We start from the raw sequence: 27,740 nt of genomic DNA on the forward strand, positions 1-27,740 counted from the left end.
GTCATATGTAATACAATGTAGATTGGCAACAACCAATGTCCTGCACCAGTTTAAGAATGAGGATGCTGTCACATGCATGTTGTGTATAATTCAGGATGAATTAGTGTAAAACTGATGTACCTACATAGTTGCAGCTGGCAATGTCAATTAAAATACAGAAATGTATCACTAATATTTTTGTGAACCTGTGATTCTAAATAGTATTCTTGTAATTGTAAACATGCTAGACATGTGTATAGCTATAAAGACAACTAACATAAAACACTTTGTGCAAGTTACAAGATACCAGTTCCAGCACATCTTTGCAACAGCCACTTGTGTATATATACTGTGGTGCAAGGACTAAAATGGAAATTTACCTGTTTTTTGATCATTTCCATTCATCTTTCGTAATAATGTCATGATCCAAGTCCAATCCCAAGCCCTCCACTTTGTCTTTAATGCTCTTTGTCAAGGTCAATGGTATTTCTCATCCTTGATATTGCGCAGCATGCACTGCTGATCCTGAATTGTAAACACATAGACTCGTGATTACTTATAACTCTTTAAATAACAATGATAACCGGAATGATTAAAATACATTTGGTGATGGGATGTACTACAATGAATTGCAAACACTCTGTATGTCCTTAACCCTAATGATGATAAGCATTAGACACATGTAAACATTCTAAATCACGTGTGCATACCAGATGTATTCTCTCATTGGAATATACTTCATCATAACAGTTTTATGGATCCTACGAATGAAGCTACATGTATTGAATGTCTAGTCATGTGCATTTATCATATCATCTGCATTTCACTAGGCAATTCATAGAGTGCCAAGTGGCAAGAAAATTTTTTAGCAAATTCAGCTAAATAAGAGAAAATAACTTTACCAAAAATGTGTAAGCAATGATTATCACAACAAAGTTACTGATTAAATAGTATGGTAGAGGTGTAATACATTTGATCTACTCAAGAGGGTATTTTAAAAAAAGGACTACAAATGTGTATGACAACAGCAGTGTTTCCGCTGCCATTCGCAAGAGCGTGAAATGGCAAATGAAATGTCTGCAGATTGGGAAATATTTTTCAACTATCCTTCGCCAAACTGGTCTGTGCTATTTTTCAGGGGGCTGATCGAGAGTGCAGTTAAAGCCGCACTTTTCAATCCCAGGTTCTCGCATTAGTGGAGTTCTTCTCCCAGTCAAACACTTGGCCAGTACGATGTTTGATTTCTATAACATTAATTACACAAACTGATCTCAACCTTTTATCACCTTTTGCAAACAGAGTTTATACAAGCGTTTGATTGACGGTCAGTTTAAATCGCCAACAGTCACAACAAACACTCGAATTTCCTAAAAAATTGTCTTCTAGTCGCGTTAGACTTTTAATATAACCACAGAGTCCGATCGGCAGCAACTTCACGCTGACCGCTTGGCAGTCTGTCTGCCTTCTTGTGGCCGGGGAAAAACTAAAAAGTGGCATTTTCTGGAGCGTGTAACCTTGTGTTGCCTGTTTGGTGTCCACTAACACAATGAACGCTGCTATAGCTTTGCGTCCTTTTAAAGGGAGGCTCCACCTTTAAAAGGCAGAGAGATTTTTCAACATCCCTGGCTGGTCATTCTTTCCTTGCTTTAGTGTGCAGTCTCAGAAAACTATTATAATCAGTAACTTATGAAGTTATATGCCATGCTTTCAGATGGCTGCATGCAATGACCTTGTTATTTTATGACAAGTGCTTTGTAAACAATGCTTTAACATAGTCAGGAAATACTGATTGCAGTATATTTTCAAAAACTAAGCAGACAACAGCAGCCAATGACAGCAAGGGTGGTGAATAAAATGAAACCAGTGTTTCAAAAACGTCACCGTAGGACACTACTGCAGCAAACTCAGAGGCAGCTATTAATGAGCACAGTGTGGTAAACTGTCAATTGGATGACGTCCTGAGCCAAACTTCATGCAAATGTTATAACCTATGCAAATACAATGACCAGGCCTATCCACAAAACAATTACTCAGCATCGCAGGTGACTCTGGACTATCCAGAATACACATACAGGTACCTGCTATGGAAGATGACCCAGGCCTATCCTGAATACAATACAGGTACACATTTTTGAAAATGACCTGGGCCTATCCTGAATACGATACAGGTACAGACTGTTTGTATTAATGATAGGCCTTAGTCATCTCCCATTTTGTATTCTATATAGGCCAGCTGATTCATCATACATGTACATACTGTGTGCATGTATGTGTATTGGCTTAGGCCATCCTCCATTGCATATATTATGTGTATTGTGGATATATGTCTGTGCCATCTTCCATACCATGTGAATGCATTTGGATTGAGGATAGGCCCGGGTTATCTTCATACTGTGTACATGTATTTGTGGATATAGGCTGGGGTCACCTCCTGCCATGATGTGTACACGTACTGAGTAACACTGTATTGTGGATAGGCATTGGTCATAATATTTGCATGAAGATATGCCCAGGATGTTGTCCTGTTGAATGTTTACTACGCTGAACAACAAGCAGCACACTGCGACATGCTAAGTCGTGTTCGAGTACAATTAAGCAAAAAAGATAATTGCACAGGTTGTCCGCAGAGTTGCAGGGTAGTAGTAGTTACAAAAAAGAAAGTGTACCAGGAATAGTTTGTTGAATTTCCATGACTAGTGTTTTAATAAGAGAAGAGTCAGCTTTTTTTTTCTGTAAGACATATAAAGTGGCCAGACAGGATATTTTAAAATACATGTATACACCCAGTTTGATTTTGAAACTATTAAGCATTTACTGCTTGGAGTACACCTTCTTTAAGTGAACAGTTGGTTTAATAATCAGACTCTGTGATTGGAGAACTGAAAGCACTTGATGATTGAGGCAGAAGCTATGGATCTTTCAAAGGAAACATCTTGAAGTTACCCTGTCAATGATGCAATACTTGTAATACATCTTGATACATTTACAAAAGTGCAAAATTAAGTCACATAAGTGTGTGGCACACAGGAAATAAAATTTGTTGTGAATGTTATTAAGAAAGCAGTTTGTTCCATAAAAAATAGTTGTTTATTTTCATTGCCACTAATTATCAGTCGGTCAGGATGAGTCCTACTTAAATTTTTAAATCACAAATGTCCAATGGACCTGGTAATGTATTACCTTGAATAGAAATGATTATTGGACCAGTTTAATGTCATCTTGCCACTGTAGCAACTGATAGGACCCACCTGAGTATATATATACAACTGTCAGTTGGATAAAAATCATAAATGCAATTACATGTAATTTTGATGGCTATAGTTCTGGCTAATCAATTTTGGTCTCAATTAGCCAGAATGGTTTAAGGGAAAATTTACCCAGTGGAAACACTGAACAGTGTAAGTACAAACCTGTGCCACAGCAAGGACCCATTGTCTTAGGAAAATAAATATATTGATGAAAGATTCCCTCAATTCCACAGGTTTTTGCTCTGCATTGATGACAACACCATCATCTCTGTTCAGTGTTGGCTCTCTGCATAGCCACACACTGTGTATATGCTTTGCAATGGAGGATGGTATTGTCACTATGTTGCTTTTCACCTGGTTGTCATTGCCCAGTATGCACTGCCTCAGCAAGGGATCTTGAATCTGATTGGGTGAAAAGAAACATTAACTTGAATCATGCAATGTAAATATTATCTCCTGCAAATTGCTGACATTAGTTTACATCAGTTCATTCTAAAACATGGCTTTTTATATGCAAGATAAGACAACTTGATTGTTTATGACTTCTGTAATTTTAATTAAACCTTCCATCACTGGTATAACTTTGCCCTAAACCCATTGTAATCACTGGTGATTGTGGACCTTTTTAAGGAAACAGGTACATAATGTAGGTCAAGACGTGTATTCAAGCAAGTAGCAATATCTTTATATATTTATTTCAAAGAAAGACCAACAGGAACAAGTCACATTAACAGGCTCCATAAAATAAACATAATAATATGAATGCATGAAGTACAATAAACAATAACAACAAACAACAAACTATATGAAACCATTAAAAATGTACAAATTTAAGCATGGCATTCTGACCAAGCATCTGAAACTTTGACAAGATAAAGTGTTGTCAATGGCAGGGTTGGAAATGCACGATTCATTTAAAGTAGCCATACATCTTTGAAGAGCCAAGTACCTAAAAACATCGAGTTTTATACTGCGAGTTCTTGTACATGTAGTTTACTGAGAAACATCAAAATTAATATGAAACATGATTGGGACAATCATACATATTATTCACATATTTGTATAAAAATATAAATAATCTCCAATGATAAAGAGGCTAAAGGTTAAAACGCTTGCAGAATTATCCATTATTATTTCAGCTGTAAGGATGCTATGTTTGAAACAGAAGAACTTCATGAATTTCATTTGCACTTGCTCTATTTTGTCCTGTTGAATTTTTTGCCAAGGAGATCACACTACAGACGCATATTCTGAAATACTTACATGTATTAAAGTTACGTAGAGAGCATTGAGGGAGTTGATGTTGAAGAAAGTATTACAATTCCGCCAAATAAAACCGAGCATGTGAAAAGCTTAACTGATAACGAACGAGACATGTGCAGGAAATTGAAAATCAAATCTTACCTGATGAAGGATTTTGTCAAAGAGCAGTTATCAATCTTTTGATTCTTGTTCCTTCTAAGTTTCACATACATGTACCTCTGAGGCTTTACGACCAGGTTACGCGAGGTATACTAACAGCTGTAGGCAAATGTCAACGAATACAATGAATTAGAATCTTGCAGATAGTCCTATTTCTCACCGTCTGTACAATGGATACTCAACTTTCTAATCATAGAAGCTATGATATATGGGTCAAAAGATCAGTAAAATCATACACTCATTCATTATGTATTACCATGCTATAGACATCTCATTTAATTGGTGGAGCAGAACCATGTGACTGACCACAAATACACAGTATGTAATGGTTTGTTTTGATGTCCATGAATATAAATAATGCTGCTAACATTGTGACTTTTCATCAAAAATGTAAATTGTCAATTGTACAAAGATCATAATCAATCACAAAAACAAAATGAAGCACTTGTGGCCCAAGTTATACATTTTTTTAAAAATCTCCAGATTTGACAAATTTTTAGGGTGGCCATGACTGTGCATTGCTTATTACATGCCTTGATGTGAGTGCAAATCAATGAATTGATTTGAAAAGGAACATCCGGGGAGTTAGGGGGTCGGTGAACGATGTACTGACTGGTTTCCATGGTTACCAAGGCCAGTGAAGCCCTACAATGTTTTCGACATCTAAGTAGACCCTGAATGATAGATGTAAAATATACATGTGCACACTTCTATTTTGACCTTCGTTAAAATCCGTTTGATGCTGGTCAATAATGGTAAAACTGTTTGAAAATGTCCAGCATATAACTAAATGTCATACAGCATTTATAACCAGAGGCATGTAATAAAAATATTGTTGCCTGAATACATGGGTTTATGTGCCCTCGCAGCAGGAAACGATTTGCCATCCTGGTGTCTGGCAAATTGTCACCTGTTCTCTGGCACATAAACCCATGTATTCAGGCAATATTGCACAAGTTCTGGGGCTCCGTTGTCTTTCACATGGGAAATTTTTGTAAATCTTATGATTTTCTAGGGTTTGTTGGTAATATCATGGAAATAACAGGCTCTGCCCCGACCATTAACGTTTATCTATAGGCTTTGGCAAGACTGAAAGCCAAAATAAGCTTGCTCGCTAAGCCTTGTAAATTCTTGACTTTCCTCTCGCCCTTGGCCATAAATGAATAATAATGGTCAGAGCATCACCCATTATTTCTATAACATTAATTACATTAATCATTAATTAATATTGTTAAAATATCTGTGATAAGGGCATTATGTACAAGAAATTAAATTTTGGAATTTCACCAAATGCACTACATGGATTATATGTGGCCTCTGTTCATTTACCTGCCAGCCTTTCCCCTGAACCGGAAGTTTACAAGGTCCCGTTCGATTGATTTCCCTGAACGCTACATGTAAACAATAATTGTAGAGCGGACTTTCAGACCTTCAGAATGAAAATGATTATCAAATCTGTGACTCCATGAAAGTTAAATATGCAATAATTTGCAAAGTTAAATATTAACTATGCACACACCGGAGTTTTTATACACCAGTTTAGCATGGAGCCAGAAATGGTATTTGTTCCTAGCTCCATGAGTGTAGGTAAGGAAACTGTGAACACACACTCATGCTTACGATCCATGATACTGTACAGCATGTAAACCATTTTACTTGACAAAAATTTCGTCAGTGCATGCACTGTCCGAACATAAAGCATACGGGCTCGGCACAGCTGCTTCCGATCCCGTGAGAACAAGCTTGATCTCACCATGGAGGTAATCTCTCCTTCTACCTCCATGATCTCACAGTGTGACCTCTATCCGTATGATACCTCCTGGCCGCTGATGCCATATCGTTTTAATCAAACATCTCTGTACAGTACACTGAATCGCCAGCGTATGTAATGCAATTCAGCTCCCGTACGTATGTACGTGTACGTGTTCCACATATGAAAAAAATCTAAGACACGAACACGAAAAAAGAACGTGTGTGACTAAGCAAGTACACTACGTAGCCCTGCGTACAGGTCTGTATTCCCGGCGTTACGGCCTCCGCCACGCCTGAGACCTGTACGCACGGCGATACTTATACAGTGAATCATCAGGTTACCTCAGCTGACGAAAGGGGTAAAACCCCCAGCTCTGCGTGGCAGCAGGGCAATGTTTTACCGGCGTTATAAGGCGGGAGGCCGTATAACCCCGGTAAAACACAGTCCTGCCACGCACAGCTAATATACCCATGCCGTGAATAACCTGCGGTTTCGTGCAACGTTCACTCTTTCGATCCTCGGCGGTTCTAGCGTATGACCATATGTTGACACAACTGTCACACCACATATGATCGACTATACACCGAAATCAGTGCAATGAATATATCAAATTCAGTCAATTCGAGTATAATATGATCGAGCGTACCTCTGCGTGGCAGGGCTGTGAGTCAGTGTGTTCACCGTCCCTCCACCACGAGGGACGGTGGTGTTTTGAACACACAGTCGACTCGTGGCACGCACGCACAGCTACTAACATATTTTAATTGGCAGTACAGAAGTACTTACGTGGGAGGATGGACTTCACAACTCGAGCAAATAAGTTATCATCAGAGCTGTTACCCTACAACGGTGAGACTTGGCTTGAGTACGATGTAGCCTATACGGCGCCGCGTTGAGTTAACTTTCGCCGAGGCCAAGGGTTTCATTCTGCATCCACAGTACCGGTCACCGCGCCGACCGTGTGCGGTCAGTGAAACATAGGTCCGCTTTACACATGTATATCCTTCCATGACAAGCAATCAAGTACGCCATTCTCAGCTTTATTTCGACAATACGTCAACGAAACTGAATGTTCAAATTTTACAGAATGCTTTATACAATACAAACCAACACTTCTAACACATTAAGCTTTCAATTGTAGTGTTAATTTAGCTTCGCTACACTTCGCGACACTTGTTCTCATTTGCATACAACTTTGTATATCGTTTCTTGCACTAGATGCGGCCATAGCTTCGCGCCTTTTTAAAGGGAGGCTCCATCTAGAAGTAGTTCAATAACCAAACTACAATTGTTACAATCATTTTTGTGCAACCCCTCCACAAAATGTACAGTTCACATATGCTTGAGAACGAGACCTGTTAAATTTTAAAGAAAATAGTTTTAATTGAGTCAGATAGCCAAACGATTTAAACGATCAATATTCCAAAAATCAATGTTTCATTATTTTTCAAGTTACAAACCAGACACATTACAAATGTGACACACGGTAGCATTTGTATTCAGAACATGGACTAGGTGGAAGATGAGAGTAATCTTTTCTCCCAACAAACAGTTTATTTGGCAAGGATTACCAAAATGATACATGTGTTTTCAATCGGGTTCGAACTTACAAAGTCACCCAGTCACCAAGTGGAAAAGTCACAGAAAAAACTGCTTGGCCAAATTCTACATGACGAATTACTTTTACATCTGGATAACGTAATTTCAATACCGGTAGTCTGTGATATCTCTTTGAATTAGAATTAGCAAGGATATTTTATAAACTTACCTCATCGGCAGCAAAAAGCATTAGATTTCTTTTATCTTTGATATTATCTGATAAACAAAATTAGGAAACAAAATAGATTTGTGACATTAATGACAATTACAGCAAACAGCTATTGCTTTGCCTTTACAATGCATAACATCTGGTGAATCCCTGGCTTCAAACAAAAACATGGTTCAACACTGATGATTATTTATTACCATCTTATATTACAATAAACAAAGTCTAGTTTGTGAACACACCACCGCTAAGTTGAGGAAAGACAGAAGGGTTTATTGCAAAAAGGAAAACGTAAATGCCAACAAAGTATAGAATAAAGCACCAAATGAAACGGCAAATATAAAGCAGTAAAGCCTAAAGGGCATAGAACTAGTGCCCTCGCAGATCTCAAACTAAGTACTATCAAAACTTACAATACAAAACAGTCAAAATAGAAGTAGCAAACTAACCTACAATAAAATATGAGCAAAATATATGGGAGAGGGCCCCTTCAGTCAAGCAACCGAGCAACGGTCATTGGTGACCTTGGGGTCAAGGTCTGAATGACCTTGATGATGAATCCATCCTGAGAGGCCGCAATGTGGGAAAGGAGTGGAATTCCCGACAAATGGGGGTCAGGATGGAATCCAAAGCCCAAACGAAGGAAGTATGACTGAAGTGACCCCCAAAAGGAGGGAAGAAATTGAGAATGATGTTAGTAAAGGGGTTCTCGCACCCAGGGGAACACCGCGGTGGTGATACGGCCTGGGGGGGAGGGGGTCCTGGGGGACAGGTAAACTGTACGAGCCCAGGTGGAAACATGATGAAACGGAGACGAGGTTCTCGCACCCAAGGGATCACCGTGGTGATGATACGGCTTGGGGGGAGGGGGTCCTGGGGGACAGGGTAGACTGTACGAGCCCAGGTGGAAACGTGGATGGAACAAGACAAGGTTCTCGCACCCAAGGGATCACCGTGGTGGTGATACGGCTTGGGGGGAGGGGGTCCTGGGGACAGGTAAACTGTGCGAGCCCAGGTGGAAACAACGTACATGTAGGAACGTTAGGTGACAGAACACAGACGTGAAACACGACGAGACATGTAACGTGTGAGTCATAATGCAATGGAATGAGGCTGACTTGCAATGACGAATAGGCAGCCGTTAAAAAGTGTTTGAGTGTGCACCCAGTGAGTCCAGAATTAAACAGGGTGGCGCCATGAGAATTAGGAGGCTAGCCGTTGAAAAGCATGACGCAAGGAAGTTTCTGATGTTCTTATGTAAAGTCGATAGCAGTTGCTGGACCATCTGCCCAATGTCTGGATCAGGTGGTCTGGAATTTGTGATGCTGCGGCTGAAGTGGCTGCTCCAATGTGGAAGGAAAAGTCCTATTGGACTCCAATAGGAATCAGTCTGATAGGATTGTCCAATAGTATTTTGAGACAATATCCTATTAGACAGTCCCATAGTAGTCCAATAGGAATGCGACACCTGTCCTATCAGACAGTCCCATAGTAGTCCAATGGAATGCAACACCTGTCCTATGAGACAGTCCCATAGTAGTCCAATAGGAATGTGACACCTGTCCAACAAGACTGTCCCATAGTAGTCCAATAGGAACATTAGACATGTCCTATTAGACAGTCCTATGGTAGTCTAATAATAATATGTCCTATTAGACAGTCCTATGGTAATCCAATTGGAACATTAGAACGTTCCATTGAACTCAGCCTGTACATGTGTAGACATTGTTATTGTTGAGGAATGAATTCTGGTCTGGACTAGAATTAAAATGTAAACAATAACATTTGCATTTAACACATACAGACGCTAAGAAGACAAGCTATATAGTGGGTGTTTCAATGTTCATTAGGGAGCAAAGAAGAACTTGCAATGGATATACTTTTGAACAAAGAAACTTTATTTCTATAATCAGAAAATATTATACAAAGCTGTGTGTAACAATTATCTAATTAAACTATTATGGCTGAGACTACAGAAGCATATTCACATAGAAATTAAGGTCTGCCTTCATGAAATTTTTGAGTTGCAGCTTTATATGGCTGGCTCTTGTTCTAGGTGATAAGTTAATTTGATGCTGCTACGTAATGTATCCAAAAGTTACACAAAACATTTAATTTTCAGTATCATAATTTTAATAATTCAAAAGCCTAATGAGCTCTATCAGCATAGAAAGAATTCAGGTTCATGATGGCAATACATGAGTAGAAATCATTGAGATATCAACTTCCTGTTTGTTATGTAACAGGGGGTCCAACCCCATTGTTCCATTGCTCCTTTGTCTCACATAAATATCAATGCATTTTGGACCATATGTATCCAATCACTAACTACATTACTACCTTGGCTTTAAACTTCACTCCTGTTTATATTCTTTGTGTGGACTGAAATGCCTAGTCAACAAGCTAGAAATCACACAATGGGTATACACTGATTATGAGCAGGCAAGTAGACAAAGGATTATTGTAAACCTGGCTATTTCTGTAACTATTCAGTCTTCAAAAGGAAAACACTGACATATAATAATCTGTCCTACCTAACTTTGCTGTACTACAGTGATATAAAAGCTGTAAAACACCCGGTTATGCTGCCACACAGTCATTTTTCAGAGCTACAACTGCCTTTTGTCTGTTCTGTAGCGGCCATCTTGTTTTGATGATGCTAGCCCATAATGCACTGCAGCCGCCCAAATGCATTCTGGGCTTAGGTTTTCCAATAGGACAGTCTAATAGGACTTTAAAAAGGTGTACAAAATATGTGTTGATCAGACATAGCTAAGATAATGAGGTGATATTGATTCTCATTTATGAATTTGAAGTGCTGGTAGTTGTAATAGTCTTCAGTCTGTTGAAACTCAGTGATATTGTACCTGTGCGTTACTTATATGTATGCATGAGCCAGCATGTAAACTTGATTGCTGGGCCTATTTATTGATTTATTTTATTGATTTAAGTGTTTGTTTATTTATTTATGTATTTTGCTTGCTTGTATATTTTTTTTCATTTAATTCTAGAAATAGCAAAATGCAATATTTTTACAAACCATGTTTCCTTCAGTACCAGTCCAAAGATTAATTGCAAATTAATTTGCAAAATATTTTGCTCTCTGAGAATGGTAAGAATAATTTTGTCAGAGCAACAGCAAAAGCTAATGATTCTGACAGAATTGAATAAATCCTATTTGAATGTCATTTACAAAAGGATTGTCCTGTAGGACGTTCAGGGACTGTTCCCATAGGACAAGAATGGTCCCACATAGTTCCTATTGGAATTTCATTTACAATGGGATTGTCCAATAGGACTTAAAATCATCATTCCTATAGGACCAGCCTGGTCCTACACCGTTCCTGTGGTACTCCTATTGGACCACGGTCAATCCCACTTGGGTCCTATAGGACTTTTTCGTAAGGGATGGCCGGCGAAGAACTCCGGTCGAAGACCGATACGTGATAAAACAGTCCGCAGAAATGTTGTGAATGTGTTGCGGTCTAAAGGTGTTCTTTCTGGCAGGAGGAAAAAGGGTTCGGATGCACTTGGACACATAGCTTGACGGACAGACATGAAACGGAGTAGTGCGGAAACAGGACAGATCGCGGTACCCGTGGGGAAGAGGCGCAGGTTGAAGCCGCGGCGAAATTGGTCAGTTTTTGATGACTTCAGTCGTACTGACAGACAGGAGACTCGTCCGTTGGATGCAGTGGTGGTAACGTCCCCGAAGCAGAGGTTACGCTGAGGGTCAAACTTATGGGTGGTGGATGTGAACTCGCTACAGCGTAGAAACCCGAAGAAGGCAAGGAGGAATGCCGATTGCAACAGAAGGTCTACGTATGGGCCGAATACTCCTTCGTTGAGGACGTTGCACATGCGCCGGAGAATGTCCGCTGTAATAGGGAGGCGTGGTCTTGTGCTTGAGCCTTGTATGCGATGGATCCCCTTGAGAACATTCTTGAGGCGTGGGTAAGGATGGCCGTATTCTGACACAAGGGGATTGCGATGGCCATTCATAATGTAATAGGAGCGTATTCCCGCTAGATACAGTTTGATAGTGGACAATTTCAGGTGAAGGAAGGTGGCACAGTGGGAAACAAAATAGACTAAAAGCTCTTCAGACACATCAGGCAGAGACGTTGAACTCACTGGAACGTCTGACAACGAGCAGAAAGTTTTCCATGCGCGAACCCCGACGAATAGGAACCAATTGTCCTCTTGCTTAGTGATGCTTGTTGAAGATTGCCACAGCTTCGTTCAGTGGAACATTACTTCTGAGGGCACTTGGCAGGGGGCTGGATCCGCGTGTGGTGCCTCGTCCCGAAAGCGCTGCATCTGAAAACGAGACAGAGAGTCAGCAATAGTGTTCAACTTCCCAGGGATGTGTTCGGCATGAAACATGAAGTGATGTGTGGCTGCCAGAAGAACGAGGCGCCTCATTAATTTCATGATGATGGGAGACTTGGAGCGTCCTTTGTTGATGATGTGGACGGTACCTGAACAGTGGAACAGTATGCGTTTGCGCGCCCAGAGATGGCCCCAGAGGAGAGCGGCAATGACAATAGGATACAGTTCTTGGAAAGCTGTAGAAAGTGCAGGGTCGGAGTCTAAGCGCAAGTTGCTGTCCCAGCGTTCTTGGAACCAGTGGCCGATGAAGTAGCCGCCGTGGCCAATGCCGCTGGCATCTGTATAAAGCTCCATGTCTGATGTTGCTGTTGTACTTGTGTCAAGGAACATATAAATGCCGTTCCAGCTCACGAGAAAATGGTGCCACATTGCGAGATCGAGCCTGCTTTCTGATGAAATGGTGATGTGATGGTCAAGTTTTTGTGTGGCCTTAGACAATTCAATGAGTCTAGAAATGAAAGTTCTTCCTGGAACCACGACGCGACACGCAAACGTGAGGTGACCGAGTAGACTGAGTAGTTGCCTTTTCGTGCAGGATTTGTAATTTAGAGAAAGAAGCGACGAGACTGAGTATTCTGTCGAGTTCTCTTGTGGCAGGCGGGCTTGCATCTTTATGGTGTCTAATTCAATGCCGAGGTATTCAAGGCAGTTGGTGGGCCCGACGGTTTTGTGCGGTGCAATCGGGATAGCGAGACGACGGAATATCAAGGTCAGGAGGGCCATTGTTCGGTTGGCATCAAAGGATGGAGGGTCGACGGTGAGGAAATCGTCAAGGAGGTGGAAAATGGTGTCAATATCGTATACCTTCTCTGCTATCCAAGAAATGGCGGTTGAAAGTTGGTCAAAAATCTTTGGGCTAGAATGAGAGCCGAAGGGGAGACGTACGAAGAAGTAAAAACGGCCTTGCCACTGGATACCGTATAGATGCCATAGCGATGGATGGATAGGGATCAACTTGAAGGCATCAACAATGTCCGTTTTGCAGAGCCAAGAACCCTTTCCAAGTCTGAGAATAGAGGCAATGGCGTCATCGAGTTTTACGTAAGATAGACTGAATTCTTCCTTGTCAATGAGTTCGTTTATGCTTGAAGTGACTGGGTCGTTACGCGGCGAGGATAGATCAACGATGAGACGTTTTTTCGCAGAATACTTCTTTTCGGCGAGACCGATAGGACTACAGCGGAAGTTAGCAAAGGGTGGCTGCTCGAACGGGCCGAGTAAATACCCTTTGCTTACTTCAGAATCTATTAGTTCTGAGACAGTTTGTGGCTGAGAGCGGGCTGAAAGTAAGTTACGGCCGATGTAAGTTGACGAGGGTGCATTGCGGACACCTGTGTGGAAGCCATCTTGCAAGCCTGAAATTAGAGCGTTGACAAAGTTCCGATCCGGATGAGGGGCTAAATGTTCAATCAGACTTGCGATATTAATTGGAGTAGAGGCCTTCGATGGTAGTCAGTTCGCTGTGGGGTTTTTGCTAGGGCATTTTCCTTGGGCTTTACTGTGTTTATCTGAGAAACATTGAGAGCAGTAGTGCGCATATGTACAGTTCGCCTTGGTGCAGCCGCTGGACGCATTGAAATTATTGCACAGTTCTCTACCTTGGTGGAATACACAAAGTCGTCCTTTTCTGTCTCGTGACGATGATCGAGTGGTCGCTGCTGAAGAAACCGGTTTCTTACTGCCTGGGGCCAGTTGAGGGCAGATTTCTGTAGCATGGGAAACGCTGCCACAGAGATTACACAATACCGACCGTAGACCAGAAAAAATAGAGCAGAAGAGGTTGTTATCACGATGGGCCCAATCGACTTTGATATTGTGATTGAGAAGTAAAGCTGCCGCCCTTGCTGAAAAACGCCGGTGGTACTCGTAAAATGCTAGGCCACTGAAACGGCTGGACATGCCCACGATTTCACGTTGATACGCATCTAACTCTCCGCGTCGGTTCGGGAAAGCCTCGCACATAACGTTTTTATAGATGGAGAAGGCTAGGATGAATTCCTGGATAGTAAGCGAGCGGGCTACTCGCGAATCGTATAGCGGTTTCAGTGATAGGGCTTTGTCGCCGATGACGATGTGACGTTGACCGTCGCTTGAACCATAGCCGGGGATGAGTAAGCAGGCAAGATTAACATCCTTACCTGCCAGGATATCGCGGCGGATCGCTGGAGACACCACTTCGATATGTGGTAGGCTTTCTGAAGGCGTTCCGCGGGTCCGTAGCAGGTTGTTGGACGACGATGTGGAGGGGATGTCATTGGAGCTATGTAAGCGGTCTGAAATCACCAAAGTGTGCCTGCAAACTGCGCCGGCGCATTTCAAACTGCGCCCCCATTTTGCGCCGGTATATTGCGCCGCCCAAACTGCGCCTTACTCTGCGCCATTGCGAAGTTTCAACTGTCCAGCACGGTATTAATAGTCTATTTTGGTTTAGTCAGGCGATTTCAAAGAAATATTCAAGTTTTTCGTGGGGAATATGGTGAAATGGTCACTAAAATGCAGAGGATGGAAGTAATTTTTTCCGACACATATGTGAAGTATGTAGGCCTAATAGCATCACCCAAGAGGGAAGGTAACTCCGAGCCAGTCGAGTGTCATTGGCATCGTAAATCGACCTTTGAATCTGTTTGTAGTTTCTACCCGAGCCTTGTCGGTAAATACTTTCAAAGTTAAAAAAGACGCTAAATTTTACTCTCAAACTATTTCGATGGCCAAATATCTCTGCCATTATAAGTTTCGTGGGGTAACTCTATACTCAGTATATGGCGAGAGTGTCCTAGCTGTCTCAGTGTCTGAATAGGCAGTGCAGCCGTAAACCGGACACTCCATACTCATTCCCTTGTTTGATCGAAACCTCGTGGACCGTAATTCTTGCTCTAATTCTGCGACCTTTGAATCGTCCATAATTGCTACATCCAATTCATGATGACCCCAAATGATAAGGAATGCGACTGATTCTGAGACTCTCAGTTCATAGAAGAGTCAAAGTGCGATCACGTTTGCGACTGAACTTGAGACTCCCATTTCGCTCTGTGATGTACATTTGCGAGTGAATTTGAGACCGGGTCTGAGACTCTCATTTAACGTGCAAACAGCAAATGCGACCGTCCTTACGACTGACTTCCTGACGTAAGGTATGTAAGGGTACCGGAAATCGACAAGTGCGAGGCTAAAGTTAGGAGAGCGAATGTGAGGGCTTGAAGTGTACGTGCTCACTTTGAAAGTGCGAGCGATAGTGAGAATGTGAAGTGAACTCGGACTGTACATAGTTAGTGCTTGTCAGCATTTATTTCATCACTTTGGTCGAATGAAAACTTACGATCAAAGTCATTGCTAAAACAGCGATACGATCTCCATGGAAGTACAGTGCTGTGTATCATGAGGGAACCGCTGAGTGAATTCAGTTCATCATTGAAGTCCCCGATGGAAATTATTGCAACACTCTTATTTCAAAACACCAAGAAGTGATATATTCGTCTAAATAAAAATATGAATGAGACATTCATCTTTACATAATGGAAATAGAATATTATATCTGACTACGAAGAACTTTATTTACCAGGTTTTAAAAATCAGCAAGAGACTGATCGGGCTGGGACGTACGATTCACAGACTGATTCAAAGTGCTGGTCAAAGTGAAAGGAGACGCCATGAACACTCAGTCCCGATGGGTATTTATATAGTTATGTCAAAAACGGGAGTCACGACCATGATTAGGTTATTCAGAGTCAATTAACCTTGAAACTGACCAAACGATAGCACACAATTACATACAATCTAGGTCTAGCGTCCTGTGACACTATGGCGGGTTTCGAGTCCCTGTCGCGGTTTGGAAAACGACCTGCTGACAGCTGATGACAAAACGCGTTCATACTTTTGATCATAGACCCCGGAGCGATGTTTTGATGGATTTCTAGCTTCCTTACCCTATCAAAAAACTTGAAACTAAAATGAAAGACGAAAAAAAGAATCCGTGAACGGACGAGAGGTTTCCTGTAGAAACTTCAGATACTTACTGAGGCGGATCATCTATTTTTTACATCCATGGGCGGATCATGACAGTGAAATTTACCTCAATGGATGGATCAGTCGGAGCACCGAGAATATGGCATTTCCCGTTTGATTTCCAAAACATCATCGTGGAGTTTCTAACAGAAAGGAAACATAGGGCCAAAGTCCCTGAAGCTACTATAGACATGGATACAAAATTAAGTATTTCCTGACTGTATGAAATTATCTCACTAAGGTCATCCTAGGGACCTGTAAACCAAATATTAAAGCTGTCTGACTAGCGGTTTTGAAAAACAAGCGACCCAACAGTTGACAGAGCTCTGCTGTGTTATGTAGAGAATAACCTTTTGTGACACATGTATTGATGAAGAAGGTGGATATTTGAGCTGGTTATCTTTTAATATCAGTATTTCATCCTATTAACCAAGCGCATTTTAACTTTCAAATTAACATTGTAAGTAAGTTCTGTACGTAGTCAGAGAAAGCACACTGAAGAGACAAATGTTTGAAACTTAAGAAGTTCAAGGTCATCAAAAGCATTATAAGGAATCATGTAACACTTTCATTGCACTGTTTACACAGATTGCATAATTGCTATAAATAGCACATGAGGAATCTCACAGCCCAGCTTTACCATAAAAACCCTATCACTTTGACCACTCTTTTAATTGACCACTCTATTTTTTTCCTCAAAAGTAATTTTATTTTATCCTTACCCAGTCAACCATAAATGGAAATTAGAACTTTCTCTATCTCTATTTATTTGACCACCCTATCATGACAAACTATTAAGAGCAATTTCTTTTAGATAACATACAGGGCACAATAAATGACGGTTCAGAATATATTAAAGTTGGGATTCAGGAAAGTTGCCTTTACATGTTTTAATCCTCCAAGATGGTAAGCATTTCACTATGAACTGTCAAAAAAAGTTGACCTTTCTGATAATTCCACACTAAAATTATTTTGGCTTTGATGATTTCCTAATTAATTCAATTATTTAAAATCATATTAATTATTTTAATCATATTAATTATTTTTTTCTGGGTGAATTGATAGGGTTTATACAGTACAAGAATTACTTACAATGTAAGTCAAATTTGACCAAAAAATGACAAAAAAATTCCTTAAAAATACAGATTTGCATATTTCATCACAATTTGAACAAATCTAAGTTGGGTTATCCCTAGGGACCTGTATACCAAATAATAAAGCTGTCTGACCAGCGGTTATGAAGAAGAAGATTTTTACCAAAAACACCTTTTTGGCATTAATTTGCCTATTTTCAACAATATCAAAAAATTAAAAAAACAGTTTCTAAAAATCATATTTTTCATCAACACAACAAATATCAAATCAGTAAGTACTGCGGTTCTCAAGATATTTGAGTGGACGGACGCCTCACAAACGGACATACATACATACATACATACATACATACATACATACATACATACATACATACATACATACAGACTGACGACGGACGCCGGACGGATACCCATCCCAATAGCTTCTATAGACCATAGTCTATAGTAGCTAAAAAAATTGAAACGACAACTGATATCGTGTCATTTAAATACGGGCTTTTAATTGTTCATTCATTTTAGTTACTGTCGTCGTGCCGTTTTTGAAGATTTTTGAGGACCTAAACGACATCATGTGTTGGTCCATTGCCATGGAATCCTATGTCAACGAAAGGTGTGACTTTTTTTAAAGTTGAATAAAATTTCCTTTTTGGTTGTGTTAGTCAATTAATCGAAATATTTTTGTTCCCAATTGATCATAAACCCTCGATTCTCCCGTCTATGATTCGATATTCACTGACTCATTCTTTCTCTTCTTTGTCGATCGATGAAAGTAATTTAATCTTCAATACTCTGTCCTAATTTGACAGATGTAACATCTTCACCTATATTGTCATTAGTTTCTAACCAACGTACAAAAACTTGGCCCGTTCGCCAAAGCACATGGGTCTATGATTGCATGAACGGCCGTACTCTGTGCATTGGGAAGATATTCATGTTGCAGTCTGCCCGAAAACAAAACAAAACCCGAGGATGTTTAGGCGATAACAAAGGCGATGACTCAGTTGAATAAAACAAAACTAAACTTTTCGGACATCATATTTTTATCTTGGCGTCGGTTCGATGTGCGACCATAGGCTGATCGCCCATATTCTCCATAACAGATAAAGCTAGTCATAACAATTCTGCGACAAATCCGTGGTGTTTCTCCCCGTGAACGTCCTTGAACCCGTAGCCGCGATCATTGTTTTTTGATGTGTTCCGTGCTTGATGATTGGTAGAATTAATGTATCAAAATTTGAAGACACATGTGACTGAATCCTGTGATTGTTAGACAATTGACGGTGTGTAGGGGCGAGACGGAAGGCAACAATCCAAGGACCAAGCTAGGGAGCATCATGCATTGCATGCTTTCTAACAATGAGCCGCGTGTTTCCATATCTATATACGAAATCCGGCTTTGACCGATGTTCCTGTCCTGTTTCGGAGGATAACTTTCGAGCTGCGTAACCGATGTTGAGGTTCAGATATACGAATATCTTTCGTGTTCGAAAGGCTTATTGATTTACAGTGAATACAACTTTTGTATAATTAGTTTACGTGTACATAACCCAGCACACGGGGCAAAGCCAAATACTTAGGTTGGAAAATTTCAGCGAGTCGCTCTCATCAGAGGTCGAGGAAAAAAAATATGTCGGTATCGTTGCTCCGCCATGTTTATTGTTGTTTGTGCGACTAGTTTGAAAGTCATAGACTTTCTTAACGGTGAAATTCATATTGCCATTCAATATTTTACACACGAAGTCACCTGTCACCTCCATTCGGAAGCAAAAACGTTATAGACTGTTTTTATAGTGAAAACTAGCTCCAGGCCGTGACATGTCTCTAGTTACGAAGAAACTTCGTAAATCAAAATCGACATCAACATTGAGCTATGATCGTGAACCGTTAAATAAATGTCGGCAAAATAAAACATCGAATGGCTAAACTTTTGGGGAGAGAGAGAGAGAGAGAGAGAGAGAGAGAGGGAGTTTATGCAGTCGCGAACTGGTCATGGTCTTTAGGATGGATAAATGCAGGGTCGGTTTACACATTTGCGCTGCACAGATATCGAAATGTACAGATACTTTCCCGAAATTGACTTATTTTATAACATGAGTAGAACAAAACCAAAAATATTGACGTTACTCTTCGGATGTTTGACTCGAGAAAATGGACGCCGTAGTCTTCTGTTCAAAAAATTATGTTCTTCAACACCACGTTTCTTATGATCGGTGATGTCACATTTTATTATTTTTATAAATATAAATGAATGCACCGATTTCAAACCGTAATTATTTTTTCTTGTCGAATTGAGAGAGTTTTTAGTAGTTCTGTAGACAAAACGATCGGAAACAGCAGAGTATCTTGGCAATGGCACGACATCTACGCTATCGTTTAGCTGCAATAATTGTACAGTTGCAGCCAGAGCCCCGGGTAACCGAATTCGGAACGTAATAACGCCAGTTGCAGCGGCGTCGTGGATTGACTGTACCTTGTCATTTCTGTTGAAGTACACCTTTTATTGCTACAAGCATTGTGGGCTTCATGAAACCACAGTCCCTCGTGGATAGAGGGACTGTGATGAAATGTTTGTTTCTTTGTACATGTATACTGGTCTTGCCGTCATATTCAGTGTCGTATAATCTGTTGTTTGCATGTCAACACATTGGCCTGTGTACAACCTCCCGTGCACACTAATCACGATATCTACCGCCAAGTGAGTGTAATCCGTCCCATACAAACATAACATGGTCTCGTACCTCCGAGACTCCGTGAAAACATGTCATATCATTTTTCGAGCTGCATTTTTTAGGGCACGGATATTAATATCTACAGTCTACACTGCTAAAGCGTCCTGCTACGCAAGTGCGACTACTCGATGTTGTAACACTCGGAAGTGTTTTGCCGCAGAGTAAGGGCGCAGTTTGGGCGGCGCAATATACCGGCGCAAAATGGGGGCGCAGTTTGAAATGCGCCGGCGCAGATTGCCGCACTTTGGTGATTTCAGACCGCTTACATACCTGGTCATTGACGTTGTTAGAACGTTGGGCGCCGCCATCTTGATTGTGTTGTTTACGTTCTGGAGTGGAACTTCGGGAAGTGACGTCAGAGGGTTCATAGGTGACTCAGTGGCCGCTGGTCGAAGTTGCTGTTGCAGGATATTGGATATCGCGTTGACCGAGTCTTGCAGCTGCATAAACATGGCAGTTGTGACATAACAATCTTCTTGGTGGTACTGTTGGCTTGGGACGCTGCCCGCCGAAATGCTGGCCGAAGGAACCATTGCAGACAAAGGAACTCTTGAAGGAGACCTGGGTCCGAACTCGGCTTGAATGCCAGGACCGTCATTTGCCTGAGGCCGATTAGAAGGATTGTGAGTAATACGTGTAGTACCACGGACGTGTTTCCGTATTCGCAGTTATAGTATCCAACGTAGCACTTGCAGTGGAACGAGACAGGGAGCGAGTGGCCGGCCTTGTGTAAGGCTGCGCGCGGGGTCTTGAAGCTGGTTGAGCATTCGGACGCTGAGATTTTTTGGCTGTCTTCGGACATCCTTTGGCTGGCATAGTTGTTCGACGGAAGGGATCGTAAGCGTATCCGGACGTAGAGTAATAGGCTGAGCTGGTATAGCATGAACCCAGCGGCTGAATGAATGAATGAATGAATGAATGGGAGCGATGAGACAAAGGCTTGATGATGTAGTGTCGTGTGCAAACGTGGCTGATTGGCTAGGAAGGAGGATTGATGACAGTCATGGTAGAAGAGCCGATTGGCTAAGGGGACGACAGTGAAGATGTAAGGAATGCAGATAGCTAGGTGTAATCACAAAACACATCCGTGATAAAACACAGATTCCACTTTGACATAGCATTATTTCTGTTTGGGTATTTCAAAATGCTGATTCATATATCAGTAAATTTAGAAACATATTTACATAGAAAACTTGATTCCCCATCTGTCAATATAACTTAGTAAATTTTTAAAGTACAATTAAACATACTTTTGACATAAATTTACATGTGGATATGTGTAGCTAAATGTAGAGAACCGGGATGCATAGTGTATTGATTCATTGAACAATATGACATATGAGACAATCTTTCTTTGGTTTACTCCCTTTTCTTGATATATTCTGTAGAAATGCAAATGCTATTCTTAAATTTGGGCAGTTAGTAATTTCCTCTTTTACATTACAGCAGCCATATTTTGTATATGACCATATTGGGTACTGGCAGGAAGTTCAATCTAATAATTGGCAAACCCTAATATCCCAGCTAATAAAATTGGAGTATTTCTATTTTTACCTTTTCCATACGGTGTTGTTGCTATATAATTTGTTTCCATTGCCTCAAGAAGCTTGCTGATCATTACTTTCGTTTCTGGTGCACACTCGTATCTTCTACATTTTTGTGTTTACTCAATGTGCTTTCTGTGTCCTGTTTATGTTTAAGTTGAATTTTAGCTTGGATCCATTGACAGCAAGTTTTCTCAAGTTGCTCAAGTTGCTCTATAAGTTCCTTACACCGCTCTTCCAAAATGGCTTTCTCCTTCTTCTCCTCCCTCAGTTGAGATTCAAGAATCAACATGTCTGCTTTAAGTATGAGAAATTGCTCTTTCAGGTCTAAAGGAAAGAGAAATAGATTTTTATATTTATATGAAGGCAGCCTAGGCCTAATGCGCTCCTATTCGCTTCATTTAAATTCTGCTTCATCATGATCATGATGATGATCATCATGATCATTTTCTTTAATAGTTTTCTGCTCTGAATCTCTGAAACTAACATTTCAAAACTTTACACCTTATGTAAATGCTTGAGACAAAAGTTTTTGAGGCATAAGAAGTATATCGGTCAAGGCAAGAGTCATTTTTAATGAAGTTTTGATGAGAATACCACGCGGATTATGAATTATTTGCATATTGTGTGAGGCGCTATAGCTGCAGTGGTTGTGTATCAAGTGTGCTGAATTCTACTTTATAGGTAGATTTAGCACGTACATTTTTTACAGTGAGGTTAATTTATTAAACAATGTATAATCTCTTTATACAAGTTCTTGCCGAGCAAGGTTATTAACTGAATTTAAATTACTGTAATGTGCTTCAATGTAAAGGGAATAACCTTCTGCTATCTTGGAAATAGAATTTGAGACATAGTCTAAGATATACCATAGTTGCTGTTCATAAACACAGTGTGCAGGAACTAATAAATGAATACTCAAAGAAACAAGTCATCGTTGATGACACAGTCCCCACTTGTCCATTTGTTATAATCTTTGGTGTCTAGGTAGCTGTGGTCTAGGTAGCTGTGGAATGACATGATGCAACGGGTGCATCAGGCCTATGACTTGCATAATAAAGTAATCTGAGGAACGTTCAATAAAATTGACCCATCTCTGCCGGTAATGACCATTGAAGGAACTTTTCATTACATCACACATAACGATGCCCTCACTGCCTCTAGTGTCATGATGGCACATACTATACACATGGTTTGGTGGAATTTTAGAAATGGTATGGGATCGGGTATGTTGTTGTAATCAGCCATTTCGGATCATATAATGAAACAAATTAATGTGCACAAGAATGCAGCCATATCACGTTTAAACAAAATCAGTCCATGAAGGACAGTGACCTATGCTTATGTTTCAAAGACATAAAAAAACCACACAAAATTGAAATAAAATGGCTGTCTATTGACCATATGGATGATAGCACAAAATTAGTAGACATGCATATGTATGCCATATTACTTTATCTTTGTACCAAGTCTCAACAACATTGGATAAGCAATATTTGCATATAATTAAGCCTCAAAGACATGAAGAAATCCAAAAATGACATCTGGCAGCGATATTGGGGAAAAATTGACAATCTGGCAACCATACTGGAACATGTCACGAAGTACATTGACATGTATAATGTATGCCATAGTGCATGATCTTTGTGCCAAGTTTGGACAAAATCGGTGTAATAACCTTTGAATTAAGCTTCAAAGACATGCAAAATTCCAACAAAATGGCAGTTCTGCAGCCATATTGGCTCCTATTGCAAGGTTAGGGACTGGTCAGTTTCTTCGGCCTGGGGGGGGGGGCAGTGGATTATTTTTTGCCGACGTCAAAAAGTGGCTGACCCCCCCTATTCCAAATTTTGAAAACAGGTGAAACCCCCCCCCCCCCCCGGGGCGCGACATAGGTAAAACAAAAGGTGGACATAAATTATATTATATTTTACATATATTTATATTTTAAATAGTCATTCTATATTTTAATGAAATTGTTGACATGTCAGTTGTAAGATAGGAATTTCAAAGTGTCAATGTTAAAGTTTGAATACAGTACATTTTGAATGAGCTGTATTTTATTTTAAATGAGCTGTGAATGTATTTCACACTCTCTATGCTTAACCAGATGTCCTGAACTGTTGTACAGAAATGGATGTCAATCATTAATATCAAAGAGGAAAAAGCAGTAAATCAAAAACTTTGATGGGTGTTAAGACTTGCCAACCATCAAATTAAATCTCCTGAGGAGCCATAGAGAGCTTTTTAGCCAAATCTGATGTGTACAGTGTCTGAGAGGACCTTTTCTTGTAACATTGAAACCATAAAAGCACAGCTAATAATGACAAAAACTGCCTTTTTAACTGTTATTTTGTTCATAAAAAGCATCTTTCTACAGAAAACCTGTGAAACAAAGGAAAATAATTGCATCAATGAGAAGGAAAGATATCTTGTCATTTTTCTATCTCTAAAATAAGTCACTGTATCAAATATATATTGTGAAATATTTGTGCATGTTGCTTTCTCATACTGAAATCTCATAGAGAGAACAGAAAAGTATCAGGAATTTGTCATCCTTTTCATATGAAATGCAGATTTCAAATGGTATACTTTCACTTAGCAAACATCAAGATATCTCTGATTTATTAAAGTATGGTGCCCGAAGGGCGCCGCTGAAAAATATGAAACATCCTGATATCTCTGATATATATGCCTTGTATATTAAAGTCATGCACCTGAAGGGCATGCTGAAAAATGTCTGATATATTAAAGTAATGAGCTTGAAGAGCACGCGGAAAAATATTGAACATACATCTATCTCTGATGTATGTATGTTTGATTTGTTAAAGTTAGGCGTGCTGAAAAATATACCTGATTATTAAAGTTATGCGCCCGAAGGGCGCACCGAAAAATACAACTGAATGATGAAATTTGTGGCTGACACTAGCATTTTAGGCAATAATGAGCCTGTGTCAAAATTCAAAAACACACTGACCTCCCCTATTGGGCATTTCAAAAACATGGTGACCCCCCCTATCACCAAAGTCAAAAACAGGGTGACCCCCCCCCATGCTGAAGAAACTGACCAGTCCCTTAATTAATACGCCATAGTGCTCTGCCTTTGTGCCATGTTTGAACAAAATCGGTTCAAGGATGTTTGAGTCATGGTTCAAAGACATGAAAAATTGCAACAAAATGACCACCTCACGCCCATCATATTGGATCGTATCGCAATATAATGCGACATGCATATGTAGGCCATAGTGTTATGCCTTTGTGCCAAGTTTGAACAGAATCGGTTCAAGGATGTTTGAGTTAATGGTTCAAAGACACAAAAAATCACAAACAAAATGGCCGTCTCACGCCCATTTTGGATTGTATCGCAAAATAATTTGACGTGCATACCGGTATGTAGGCCATAGGGGTGTTATGCCTTTGTGCCAAGTTTGAACAGAATCGGTTCAAGGATGTTTGAGTTAATGGTTCAAAGACACAAAAAATTGCAAACAAAATGGCCGTCTCACGCCCATTTTGGATCGTATCGCAATATAATTCAACATGCATATGTAGGCCATAGTGTTATGCCTTTGTGCCAAGTTTGAACAGAATCGGTTCAAGGATGTTTGAGTTATGGTTCAAAGACATGAAAAATCGCAAAAATATGGCCACCTTGCGGCCATATTGAATCGTATCGCAAAATAAATCGATGTGCATCTGTAGGTCATAGTGCTATGCCTTTGTGCCAAGTTTGAAAAAAATTGGTTCAGCAGTGTCTGAGAAACGGCTCCGCACGGATGGATTGCATAGGATTGCCTCTGCACTATTACTTCTGCATGCTGGAAGCGACCCGAATACTCCGTTCACCAGAATAGGAATGTATATATTTTAAGGGGTGAGCAAATTCACTACCCCGAACTCACGGGCTAGCAGTTTTTACCGCAGGGCAAGTAATTTTACCTTCTCGTGTCTATTTGTAGACAGAGAAGGTATTAGAGTTGAAAACCAATATGCTGCTGTCAAGAACTTCCGTCTGTCAAGACTTCCGTCTGTCAAGATCCGTGGACGTCATGCCATTGTGATGGGTCATATCATAAACTGGTGGGGGTGTTCATGGCTCAGGTTGAGGTGTGGGGAGAACGGTTTTAGAGCTATGACAAAAATCAAAAGGGACTTAGCGGCATAGCCACAGTGTTAAGCCTTTCTCCAAGGTTTCTTAGTTGACTACAATCTACTGTATTACAGACTACTGAGCTGACGTTAGGGGTACTCACTTTGTGTTTGCTCACTCTGTGAGCGCTAGTGTTTGGTACTGAGTTGCGTGGATATCCCCTCCTGGCCTCACGTGATCTGGGCCTGTTGCATAATCTGCAGAGATGATCATATGCCTCCGAGTCTGAAAATGTATTGTGTAAGCTGTCGGCATTTTCCTTGCATTTTTTCTCATTTAATTTTGCAAAATATCGGCGTACCTCAATATTTCAAGATAACCCTTTCTTCCCAATCGTTTCCTGGAGTTTCAGAGTCATATGAACGAAAATGAGTGAAAGTTTTAGACAGGAAAATCGGACGTCGGCCATGTTCAATGTTTACAGTACAATCAGAAGTTTAGTGGAGGAATTAAGGTGGTTGGAAAGGTTATTTTTGCCACCAATTCTTTTCTCAGAGTTAATGTCAAGTTTCAAGTGTTAGAATCAAGATATTTAGTTCAAATTTTCAGGATAACTCCCTTAGTTAATATTTTCTCCAAAGAATAAAAAAATTGTATATTTGCAGCCATGATTTTGAAATATGACACCAGTAAATATTAAAATTTAATTTTTCATATTTTTTTTACATATTTGAATTTCATAATAATTGGATAGTATTAATATTACCAAATTAGTTATAAATATGTTGACACTATTTATTGTAAGATTTGTACGGCAGGATTTGTAAATAAAATTTGTTTTTACGATTTTACATGGGTTTATATATCAAAAAATTATTAAAAATTCTTTCAAATTTCAAAATTTTATTTTTCAAAAAGTACTTCAAATACAGGAAAATTGTGCCGTACAAATCTTATCTGTAACCTTGTTAATAGGCTGTAAAAATTCCATGTCAATATCTCATTTCAAAGTTGGATTAAATTGGTATACAATTATGTAGGAAAACTGTTATTCTGTCAAAAATGTTGAAAACAAGCCATATTTGCACCCCTCTTTTGAAGTCATAGAGCAGTTTTTTTTGGTTAATCTCACTTTTGACACCTCTTTGACACTCAAAGAATCTAAAAATGCATTTACAATAGCAGTCACTCACTCTGAATGCCAGCACCACCTTGTCAAATTTTTGTGAAAAACACGCAAATAATGACTTTCCCTTTTCAAACATTTTATTAAAAGCTAGGGGACCTCTACCATAGTTAATACACTAAGGACTCCCCAACTTCTTCTTATTTGGTCAGTTTTTCAGAAGTTTTAACAAGCTATAACTCTGCAATGCCTTTGTGCCCAAATGTCTAGTTTTTTTTATTCCACAGAGAATGTTGACTACTTTTATATTTTAATAGTTTTGTTGAAATTTATAACTGACGCTCTAGCCTTTCCAACCACCTTAACCAACAAACACAGGAGTGTTCATGATGCCGCCCTCTAGAGGCAGACCCTCCTATATGAAGATACCACATTTGATGCTTGTGGAAAGCTTGACCACACAATGGAGCATTTAAACTTTTAGAAAATGACAAACTGAATAAGAAGGTATTCAGAAAATGTCAAATACTGAGGAAAAATGCGCAAATATTCAAAATAAACAGGTTAACTGATTGGTCAGCTATAAAAAACAA

The 27,740-nt window shown here is 39.9% G+C and overlaps 2 protein-coding genes across 8 annotated transcripts in view; one reads left to right on the plus strand and one right to left on the minus strand.

Moving 5' to 3' along the window:
- The window catches only part of LOC139117343 (alkylglycerol monooxygenase-like), a 307,539-nt gene that overhangs the window by 72,388 nt on the left and 207,411 nt on the right, over positions 1-27,740 (plus strand). The gene's annotated exons all lie outside the window — the stretch shown is intronic.
- Positions 1-27,740, minus strand: part of LOC139117342 (uncharacterized) — a 136,659-nt gene that overhangs the window by 45,875 nt on the left and 63,044 nt on the right. The window contains exons 1-5 of one of the 6 annotated variants that reach the window (XR_011548502.1): positions 21,942-21,956; positions 7,189-8,217; positions 4,632-4,748; positions 3,390-3,629; positions 360-504 (exon numbers count right to left, since the gene is read on the minus strand). The gene's annotated coding sequence lies outside the window, so the exon portion shown is untranslated. Of the gene's footprint in view, positions 1-359; positions 505-3,389; positions 3,630-4,631; positions 4,749-5,978; positions 6,696-6,743; positions 7,010-7,048; positions 7,085-7,188; positions 8,218-21,941; positions 22,259-27,740 lie in introns of those variants that run through there. The other 5 variants (XR_011548506.1, XR_011548505.1, XR_011548503.1 and 2 more) reach the window with 5 other exon arrangements.

The sequence above is a fragment of the Ptychodera flava genome, chromosome 18, assembly GCF_041260155.1.
Source record: "Ptychodera flava strain L36383 chromosome 18, AS_Pfla_20210202, whole genome shotgun sequence".
NCBI classification, from domain to species: Eukaryota; Metazoa; Hemichordata; class Enteropneusta; family Ptychoderidae; genus Ptychodera; species Ptychodera flava.